Consider the following 11,646-nt stretch of genomic DNA (forward strand, 5'->3'; position numbering starts at 1 on the left):
GAACCGTAGGACAAACGGTGAAAGCAAAGGTATACAGACAAAATCTCACACAGAAGCATACACATACACACTCACAAAAAGAGGAAAAGGGGAAAAAATAATAAATCTTGCTCTCAAAGTCCACCTCCTCAATTTGGGATGATTCGTTGTCTATTCATGTATTCCACCGATGCAGGGTACATCAAGTTGATTGTGGAGATTTAATCCGCTGCTTCTGTGGCTGCTGGCAGAGATTTCCCTTTCTCTTCTTTTTTCGCACAGCTCCCGGGGCTCAGCTTTGGATTTGGCCTCGCCTCTAGGTGTAGGTCGCCGGAGGGTGTTTGGTCTTCACTCAGACAGGACGGGGTTAAAGAGCAGCTGATTCAGGGGCTCTGGCTCACTCAGACCGGGGGGAAGGAGGTGTACGGATGTGGGGTGAGCCTGCGGCGGCAGAGGCTGGCAGGATGTTGCACCAGCCTGAGGCACGCCGTGCGTTCTCCCGGGGAAGTTGTCCCTGGATCCCGGGACCCTGGCGGTGGTGGGCTGCACAGGCTCCTGGGAGGGGAGGTGTGGATAATGACCTGTGGTCGTACACAGGCTTCTTGGTGGCTGCAGTAGCAGCCTTAGTGTCTCACACCCATCTCTGGGGTCTTCGCTGATAGCTGCTGGCTCGTGCCCGACTCTGGAGCTCCTTTAAGAAGCGCTGTTAATCCCCTCTCCTCGCGCACCAGGAGACAGAGGGAAGAAAAAGTCTCTTGCCTCTTCAGCAGGTCCAGACTTTTTCCCGGACTCCCTCCCGGCTAGCCGTGGTGCACTAACCCCCTGCAGGCTGTGTTCACGCCGTCAACCCCAGTCCTCTCCCTGGGATCCGACAGAAGCCGGAGCCTCAGCTTCCAGCCCAGCCCACCCCGGCGGGTGAGCAGACAAAAGTCTCTTGGGCTGGTGAGTGCTGGTCAGCACCGATCCTCTGTGCGGGAATCTCTCCACTTTGCCCTCCGCACCCCTGTTGCTGCGCTCTCCTCCGTGGCTCCGAAGCTTCCCCCCTCCTCCACCCGCAGTCTCCGCCCGTGAGGGGTCTTCCTAGTGTGTGGAAACCTTTCCTCCTTAACAGCTCCCTCCCACTGGTGCAGGTCCCGTCCCTATTCTTTTGTCTCTGTTTTTTCTTTTGCCCTACCCAGTTACATGGGGAGTTTCTTGCCTTTTGGGAGGTCTGAGGTCTTCTGCCAGTGTTCAGTAGGTGTCCTGTAAGAGTTGTTCCACGTGTAGATGTATTTCTGATGTATCTGTGTGAGGAAGGAGATCTCCGAGTCCTACTCTTCCGCCATCTTCTTTAAATTCTATAATTTTACAGTAGCGTATTTAATCATATTCACAATTAAGTGGTAATATATTGTTAATTGTAAGACCAGTTTTTTTTTAATCAAATAAAGATGGCACAAAATTTAAGTAGAGTAACTTGAGAATCACAAAGTGATTTTGGCTCTAAACTCAACATTAGTCTGTATTTTGTAAATGTTAACATCTCCCCCAGAGGTTAAATTTTATCTTAAATTTTATGTTCCAACATATCTTAAGGGATTTCACTGTGGCTTCAAATTAAGGTAAATTAATAGTGTATTGTTTTGAAAAGAAGTTCCATAATCTCCCTATTCCAGTGTTTAATTCTTGTTTTCTAAAATGTTGTTTATCTTAAGTCTGATCTAGTTTCCTTTTTGCTTTCCATTTCCTCCTGTTCAGTAAAGAGAAATGGGTTAATATCTAGCAAATAATTTTTCAGTCAGTCCTAGGCTTATGAAAATGTGCCTTAAATCCAGTTTCTTTACCTCCTTAATCTATTCATAAAATAGTCTCATTATAAGTGATATTCCAAATGGATCAAATAAATGAGTATTAGTCCTCGTTGATGGATACATACAGTGATCCTCACAAAGCCTTGTTGAGAGAAATGCCTAAATTTACGTATTCATGAAGTTTTCATTATCTTAAGCTTTTTCTTTGGGAAACATAATGCTACCAAGTATCTGTATTTGCTGAGCTCAGCGACTTCCTTCCCCACCTGTTCCATTGTTGCCAAGATGAAATCACTTTCCTAAAACAAGCTGGATTTTCTGTGAGTGCATTGACAACATACTGTGCCACTCTATTTGCTCTTAGAATATAAACTACAAAAGATGTGTGGTCAGATTTGTACTTTATGCTAAGATCATCTGAAATGAATCTTTTTCTCTTTGTGCTTATGTCATAAATTTGGTAAAAGTAGGTTTGTTCATTTCAAATTGTTTCTGATATTTGGAGATTGCTTTTTAATTTTTAATTTATGTTTTTTGATATATAAATCATTTGTATGAGTCCAAAGTCAAGACTCTGTAACAAAGTATATATAAAAGTCACACTTTTTATAAAAATCCCTGCCACACCTTACACTCTGAAGGTTACAGTTTTTATTAATTTTTGGTTTATGCTGCCAGTGTTTATTTTCTTTGCAAATATAATTAAATATATATGTATGCATATCTTTTTATCTATCCCTACCCATATATATGTGTGTGGGTATACATGCATATATTATTAATATATATACACACATACACATGTTTTATATATATGTTTAATATATATGTGTGTATGTGTGTACATATATTTATGTATATTCATTATTTCTATGTCTTGACCTTTTTCACTTTGCAATACAGCAGAAAAATCACCAATATTAGCATATGGCCCTCTTTATTATTCCTCTATTGAGCCATATAATATTCCATTGTGACGATGTACCATAGTTTATTCAACTTGCTTCTATCAATGGATATTAAGGTAGTTTCCAATATTTTGCTATTTTAGATAATATTGCAATAAATACTGTAAATACTGTAAATACCATAGCTTTGCTTGTTTTGGAAGTCCACAACCTCTAGGATACTTTCCTCTGAGTAAATCCATTGATTTTTTTTTTAAAGCAGTAAGGCTAATCACTAATTCCCTTCATGAATATTTGGGATTATTATATTTACATATAAATTTTTATGTACCTTGCATTTTGCATCTTTCCTACATATCACAAGTGTCTTGAGGTCATAAATAGCATGTGGTTTTATATATATATATATATTTTAAATTTACATATATATGTATTAGGTATGGTATAGTGTGATTTGTGGATTGTGATCATTCTTATCTACAAGCTTTCTTCTACTATTCATGTTTATGAATCAATATGTGTGTTGACCTAGAGTTTCTTTTCCTTGTTAATTTAGAGGATGTTTATGAAATGCCTGCGAAATGTAGGTCTGTGCAGGATGTAAAACTGAAAGAGCCCTCCATGGAGCTTATGCTATATCTGTGATTAGCCTTGTGATGTGAGGTTAATCCAACTTAACTTTTTGGATCTCAGTGTTTTTATCTGAAAAATGGGAACTGTTATCCTATTTTGATTATTTAGTGGGATTCTTGAAAGAAGCCACTGCAGTGATGAATGTGAAATAGTTTGCTGAAATATAAAGAGCTACAAAATATATAAAATAGTTAGTCATTTTAGTACTATATGTTCTCAGATGTTTTGCCATTATCTTCCCCAATAGACTTAGCTGTTTGAGAAACATCAGTACAGTTATTGTTTATTTTATATTTCCTCAAAGCAGCTGGTATAGAGGGAATAGACTCTGAATTTATGGAACATTTTATTTTACTGAGTTAATGTATTTTGTACCAGGGGTCTCAAACTCTAATTCCTACAGGGGCTACATGAAGGACATAAATTGGATCATTGTAGGAAGTGGTGAGAAATTATGGCCAAACTGGAGAGTAAATTCTGTACCTAAAGACATTCAAATTCAAGTTTAAAAACAGTAATGTGTGAAGTAAACAGTTGAAGGCCATATTCAGCAGTCTTTATGCCTGTTTGTGAGCTGTGGTTTATATGAATGTTACATTTGGGAGGGAAACCTTATTTCTTTGCTTCATTCATATCCTGGATGACCTTAAAGATGTGGGATATTGACAGACAGGGCCAAATCATTACAATGATTATCAGTAAACCTGAAAATAATAATAAAAATACTTGTGATGTGGGCCTGTGAGGCTATAGTAAAAATATAATAAGATGCAGCTTTATAGTGTTAAGTTTATTGTAGACATGCTTTCTGTTACTTTCTGTACTATGTTATATATTCCCTGTTCATGAGGACTCATGGGCCAAATATTACTGTGCTTCTTCTCATGACATATTTTACTTTTAACTTGTAGATACTATGTATCATACCATTGATTATATTTCTATTTTTGCATGGTTCCCGGAATGTTCAGAGCCAAATTTGTCACTGACTTCCAGAAAACCATACTAGATCTCCTGTCAAATATTAAATTCTAATTTCATTTTTAACTTTGTCTTTTAACTCCTCCTTCTTTTCTCTTTTTCCTGACTTACTCTTCCTTATTCCATTTTGCTTTATATATCTTTGTAAGCTACTTCAAAAGCTTTTTGGAGAAAGGTGAGGTATAAATGACAGAAGTCCCAAAGCATGTACATTTGGAGATAAGAGACTAATAGCTCCCATGTTGTTATTTACAAAGAAATTGTGCATACAGCTGGTGGAACATTACTTTTTATAAGCAGACTCATAACAATGAAAAATGTGTTTTTCTATACTTTGCTATCCAGTTAGCTTTTTTCAATTTTCCCTATAACATTTTTGAAAGAAAAAAATAGTTCTTCTTTTACAGGATTGGGATGGTCCTTATTGCTATTTCTCAACTATTTCTGGCTCTTTGCTTTCAGAAACATGTTAGGATTGTATGTCTTGGTATCTTTTTGATGGGACCATATGTTTAGCTCTAGCCAGTGAGTTGCGAATAGAAAAGACTAGAGCATGCCACTTCTGTTGCAGATCATTGAGTTGACCTTGTGAGACCCTTCAGCACACCCTTTCCCTTAAGCATGTTGATTGGCAATGTTTGAGATGATGGCTGATCTATCTGCCAGGGTCCCCGAGTGGTGAGCACTATTAAGTAGTATTTAGCCCCTGAGAGTTTAGTGTACTTTGCTACCAAAACACGATCTAGACTATCCTGAGAGATTCAAAGACAATCCATAGCAAAGCAAAGATTAGGACCATGGATTGTTTATCAATTATGCTTACTCCTTGCTGGGTAATTAAGATATAAGCAAGGTTACAAGAGTAGGTCAAATATGAACAGATTTCAGAATTTGCCATGGAATTCAAAGGAAAAGAATAAAATCATTCAGAATGAGAAATATTATCTTTCAGAAAGAAAAAATCTGTTTTCACCTGAACATTTCCACTGCTCAGCTTTGCTTACATTAAAATCAGGAACAAAAACCTCTCCCTGTGACTACCTGAGTATCTAGATAATATGTTTATACACTTTTCATCAATCCTGTGATTGTGAAGCTTCCTATAGCTAGCGGTGAATGAGAGCCTACAGGGAAATAATGAATGGATTTAGCCCTCATTTGCCTTGACTCTACAGGCAATTTTTACGTTTTCAGAGACTCAAGGGTGTTATTTGGAGAAATTACTCAGGAATAAAGGTATCCCACCAGGCAAAACAGGATTTCATGTTTTTGAGACACCTCTTTCTTCAGTTTCCAGTTTGCAGATGGGACTGGGGGTGTCAAAGGGAGTTAAAATGTCTAGGTGATATCTGTTACTAAGAGCAGCAAGCACCCCTCCCCCACCCCAAGCTCAGCAGCTAGTGAACCCACGTGTCTTTTTGTTGTTGTTGTTAGTAAAGTTTTGTTGTTGTTGTTAGTAAAGTATCTTGGAAAAAGCATCAAAGAGTGGGGGTGTATCCTCCTCCGAAGGAATGGTTTTCATCAGGTACCTCTGTATTTCCTGGGGGCACAGAACTGGAGTGATGTTTGCAGAAATGTAAAGTTGGAAATATGACTCTGTTTTGATTTTAAGAAAAAAGTGCTCCTATCTATTACAAACAATGGTGTCACCAAGTAAACTGAGACCAGAGATACAGACAGCTATGTGCATGGAGACAAAAGTGAGCTAGGTCTCCAGACCAAAACATGCTCATTAACCTTCAGAAACCCTGAAATTTTTTTTCTAGTTTTACTGAGAAATACTTGACAATAAACTGTATAAGTTTAAGGTATATAGCATGATAGTTTGATTTACATGTATTGTGAAATGATTGCCACAATAAGTTTAGTTAACATCCATTATTTCATATAGATACAATAAAAAGGAAATAAAAAAAAACACTTCTCCTTGTGATGAGAACTCTTAGGATCTGCTCTCTTTACAACCTAAAAATATGGAAGGCTCCACGGATTTGTGTGTCCTCCTTGCTCAGGGGCCATGCTAATCTTCTTTGTATTGTTCCAGTTTTTGTATATGTGCTGCCGAAGCAAGTACCACTCTGACATCTTGACAGGGCCTTTAGTGTGGACTAAAAGAGAAGAAAGCTAGGAAATCTAATGTAATAGAATTTTTTTTTTTTTATTCCTTAGAAGCTACATACTCCTATATACTAAGTTTTCATTCCTAATATTGAAACTGATATCTGTCTTCCTACTTGCAGCTTTAAAACATTTAACATTGCAGACAAAATCCAGAACTCTCTTTATAGTTGTTTGCAAAAGAAATTAATTCATATTTTCTACTTTTTGACTATAAGTGATATATTAATTTAATCCTGTCTATATACATTAAGCACACATATTATGTCGTATTTCTTGTGAACTATAAATTTCACTAAACAAAGACATAAAAGAGTGTTCCTTGTAGTACTGCTTATTGTAGCAAAATATTACTAACCATCTACATTTATAAAAATAAGAATTGGTTTAATAATTTTCTGATTAACTATAGAAAGCAACATGTGCTCAGTAAAGTTACATATCTCAGAAGGAATCTATATTTCTCTGAAGAAAATATTCTTTAAAAAATTAAGTTAAAAATCAGATTAAAAAATATAATTCAATTTCTTATAAATAATAATTATCCACACATCTGTGTGTATATATAGAAAAAGAACTCTGTGTTACATTTTAATACTATTTTCCCCCCAATGATCATGCATTACATTTAGTTGAATGTGAAAAGTAAGATTAAAAGGATAAATTGAGGGTTTTTTTTTTAGCCCAGACCTTCCCTTTGAGCACCATATTAATTTATATGTTTTGGATATCTTCACTTGTATGTCTTACAAGCATCTCAAACTTAAGATGGCCCATGCCACAGACAGAAAATCTACCCCTCTCCCAGTGCCTCCACCTTAGTAAACGACAACTCCACTCCTTCCAGATAAGTCAACGAAGGGTCAACTTTGCACCTTTCCATCCACAGCCCACTTCTACCCCCCGTCCAGTTTGTAACCAGGTTCTGTTTCCAACACAGATTCCCAGACAGATTGTGAAGACATGTGTGTCTCTCCATGTGAAATGAAATCACCTCCATCCAAAGTTCCCACCATCTCTTGCCTGGCCCACTGTAACATCTTTGTGCCCTCATGAACATGTCTCCGGCGTAGTCACGGTTAGCCTTTGACACATCATGGCTTCTTAGTACCAGGACAAGCTCAATATCCCATCATGATTCACAGAAGCCTGGTGATCTGTCCCTGCCTTTACCCCAGCCTCATCGGGTACCTTGTTCTTTTTTGTTCCCAATTCTCTGGCCACTCTAATCTACTCGCTCTCCTCGGAGCACTTCTCACCAGCAATTGCTCACGTTAGGTCATTTGCATAGGCTTTGCTTTATACTTGGAATGCTTTTATCCACTTTTCATGTTTAATTCAGATCCATTTCTTACATAAAACTTCTCTTTTTCTTTATCACAGTATGAGTACTTGAATTGTTATGTGTTTGTTGTCTATTACTCCCACTAGAATGAATGCTTCTTGAGGGCAGGGATTTAATTGTTGCTAGCTGCTCTATCCCTAATGCTTAGCACAATTCCTTGGCTCAATGCTAAGTATCTTTTGAACAAATCACTACATGGATAGATGTATAAATTGTGCCATTTCATTATTAAAATATTCAAAAATTGGCTATTATTTGGCTATGACATAGTTGACTTCTTCTAAATTTCTTTTTCTATTTTTGACCAAATAAGTAGTTAGAAATAAAGTAATATTTTCTTCACTGTTTTATTCTATAGAAAAGTGATAAAGTAATATTATATTCAGATTGACAGCAAAAATTAATAGGAATTTTAATAAAATATATTGTTAGCAGCCCACAACCTTTGAAATAAGCATACTGGGCTACATGGTATTTCATTGTGATCCATAGGAATGTAAAGGTACTAAACTACCTGCAGGCATACTCCCTATTATTCTTGAAAGTAATAGGAACATATTGAGAATTACGAGTTAAAATTAAATTTGCTACAGACCTCACACAAAACCTATTCTCTAGTTCAGGAAAATTGGAATTAAATTTTGATCATGGTATATACATCAGATGTGAGCAAAATTATATTAGTTATTTAAAAAAAATGAGGTTATATATAATATAATTTGAATTATATAAATGAATGTTGAGGTTATTATGATCCATTTGATAGCCATAGAGAATACTGAGAACTTTACATAGAAATTCAACTGCCAACAAATTTAAAGCACATTCCTATAAATTTGCAAGTTCTAATGGCATAGAATTTAAGTCTATATTTCACTGGATATCACACCAGCCAGTTTTAATATTCCTTATATTTCTATTAATAGACTTTTAGAATATGTGTGAATATGTTATAGACATCATCTAGATATTACTTTTAACTGTCAATCCAAAGTAAATTATTGCATAAGATGACATCTTTTAAAAACTCAGTTTACCTTGTTGGAAACCTATTTGCACATCGAAGCATCATGGTATTTGGAGTTAAAAAACCTCAGTAGCTATTATTTATGTTCATAAAAACAGAAGCTTTATTTATCATTTTTAATAGTTAATAAATACAACTAGTGAGGTCACAAATGATAGCATAAATGAGTGATATATTAACTAAATGTAAATACATTAATTCAGACTATATGTAGGTGTACATATATGTGAAAATTCTTATTTACTACCTTTGGATGTATACCATAAAAAAGTTATGATTTTGCTCTATGTACAACTTTATTTTTTCTCTAATTTTTTAAAACTTTTTTATTGAATAAAAAGGATTCTTTAAATTATATAGTGCTTTGCAATTTTCAAAAGTTTCACACAGATGATTTTCTTTTTGGCTGCGTTTTGTCTTCGTTGCTGCATGCAGGCTTTCTCTAGTTGCGGCGAGTGGGGTTACTCTTCGTTGGGGTGTGCAGGCTTCTCATTGCAGTGGCTTCTCTTGTTGTGGAGCATGGGCTCTAGGCATGTGGCTCAGTAGTTGTGGCTTGAGGGCTCTAGAGCACAGGCTCAGTAGTTGTGGCTCATGGGCTTATTTGTTCCATGGCATGTGGGATCTCCCTGGACCAGGGATCGAACCCGTGTCCCTTGAATTGGCAGGCGCATTCTTAACCACTGTGCCACCAGGGAAGTCCCAATTTCTTATAATCTCATAATAACCCCTTTTTTTTTTTTTAACTCCCCTACTCCTATATTGCCCCTTCCCCCTTCCCTCTCCCCACTGGTAACCACTAGTGTGTTCTCTGTATCTGTTAGTCTGCTTCTTTTTTTTGTTTTATTCACTAGTTTGTTATATTTTTTAGATTCTACATATGAAATAAGTCAGACAGAAAAAGATGAATACTGTGTGATATCACCTATACATGACTTTAGATCATGCCATTTTCTTATAGCGTAGTAGCAAAGCTATTTTCCCACATAATTTAATTTTTCATATTTGTTTCATTATTTATATCAACATTTTTTTTGAAGATTTATGAAGACATTGAGGGTGAGTCCCACCTTTTCTCTTAAAAGTGATTCTGCAGTGAATATCCTTGAGACTTTCTAATCTGTTATCTAGAGCAGTTGTTTCCTAAGCTTTGGCATGAGTTAGAATCACCTGTTGGGCTTGGTAAACCATGGATTGCTTATTCCCATCCTCAAAGCTTCTGGTCAGGTAGGTTTGAGGTAGGGCCCTGAGAATGTGCTTGTGCTGATACTGCTGATCTGGGGACCACAGTTTGAGAACCACTGATATGGTATATTTTTAGAAGTAATGTTATAGGGTTAATGAGTATGCATATTTTTTTCAGGTCTTGGCACATGTTGCCAAATTGTTTTCCAGAAAGACTGTATCAAATTGCATTCCTACCAGTAATTCTCTTCATCATGGGTATTTTAATTTAAAATCTCTTGTCATTTTGAGACATGAAAAATGTTATCTCCATTGAAGCATTTTGTATAATAAAACATTGGAAACATTTCCATCAAAAGGAAAATAGATAAGTAAACATGGATATAGCCACACAAGGAAACTTAATTTAGCAGTTTAAATGCATGAATTGAATCTACGTGTTTTAACGTGGAAAAATAGCAAACCATAAATTTGAGTGAAAAAAATTTAAAACTTTAAAACATGAAAACAATACTGATTGCTTAATAAATACATACAAGAAGTAAATATATGGAAAGCACACATATATGTAGTAAGGGTATGAAAAAACGTGTAGCTATGATAATGTACCAAATTCAAGACAGTTGTTACTTCTGGGACAGGAGGAGAGGGGAATGGAATCAATGAGGTGATATTCAATGTGTTTCCATTGCAGCTGTGGTATATCTTTCAAAAAATATTTAAAGCTAATATGACAACATACTAAGGTTTTAAAAACTGGTTGGATATTTATTGTCTTATTTAGTATTAAAGAGAAAAAGTGGGATCAAACAGAATTCATGTGCATTTCTTTAATCAGTAGTGAGACTGAATATTTTCTAAGACTATTAGCTATCTTTTCTTTGCTTTTTTGTTTTTTACATCTTTATTGGTGTATAATTGCTTTACAATGTTGTGTCAGTTTCTGCTGCATAACAAAGTGAATCAGCTATATGTATACGTATATCCCCATATCCCCTCCCTCTTGCATCTCCCTCCCACCCTCCCTATCCCACGCCTCTATGTGGTCACAAGCACCGAGCTAATCTCCCTGTGCTATGCAGCTGCTTCCCACTAGCTATCTATTTTACATTTGGTAGTATATATATGTCAGTGCTACTCTCTCACTTCATCCCAGCTTACCCTCCCCCCACCCCATGTCCTCAAGTCCATTCTCCATGTCTGCATCTTTATTCCTGTCCTGCCCCTTGGTTCATCAGAACCATTTTTTTTTTTAAGATTCCATATATATGTGTTAGCATACAGTATTTGTTTTTCTCTTTCTGACTTACTTCACTCTGTATGACAGACTCTAGGTCCATCCACCTCACTACAAATAACTCAATTTTGTTTCTTTTAATGGCTGAGTAATATTCCATTGTATATATGTGCCACATATACAAGCAGCTCATGCAGCTCAATATCCAAAAAACAAACAACCCAGTCCAAAAATGGATGGAAGACGTAAATAGACATTTCTCCACAGAAGATATACAGATTGCCAACCAACACGTGAAATGATGCTCAACATCACTAATCATTAGAGAAATGCAAATAAAAACTACAATGAGGTATCACCTCACACCAGTCAGAATGATCATCATCAAAAAATCTACAAACAGTAAATGCTGGAGAGGGTGTGGAGAAAAGGGAACCCTCTTGCAC

General features: G+C 36.3%; 1 non-coding gene across 1 annotated transcript; it reads right to left on the bottom strand.

Annotated features, from left to right (window-relative positions):
- Positions 1–6,258: 6,258 nt before the first annotated feature.
- On the bottom strand, positions 6,259–6,365 carry LOC113605440 (U6 spliceosomal RNA). The gene has a single exon (XR_003427217.1). It is a non-coding gene; the product is annotated as a U6 spliceosomal RNA (small nuclear RNA).
- Positions 6,366–11,646: the final 5,281 nt, after the last annotated feature.

Source organism: Aethalodelphis obliquidens, unplaced genomic scaffold, assembly GCF_003676395.1.
Source record: "Aethalodelphis obliquidens isolate GAN/ISIS:26980383/991018 unplaced genomic scaffold, ASM367639v1 scaffold2, whole genome shotgun sequence".
Classification (NCBI taxonomy): domain Eukaryota; kingdom Metazoa; phylum Chordata; class Mammalia; order Artiodactyla; family Delphinidae; genus Aethalodelphis; species Aethalodelphis obliquidens.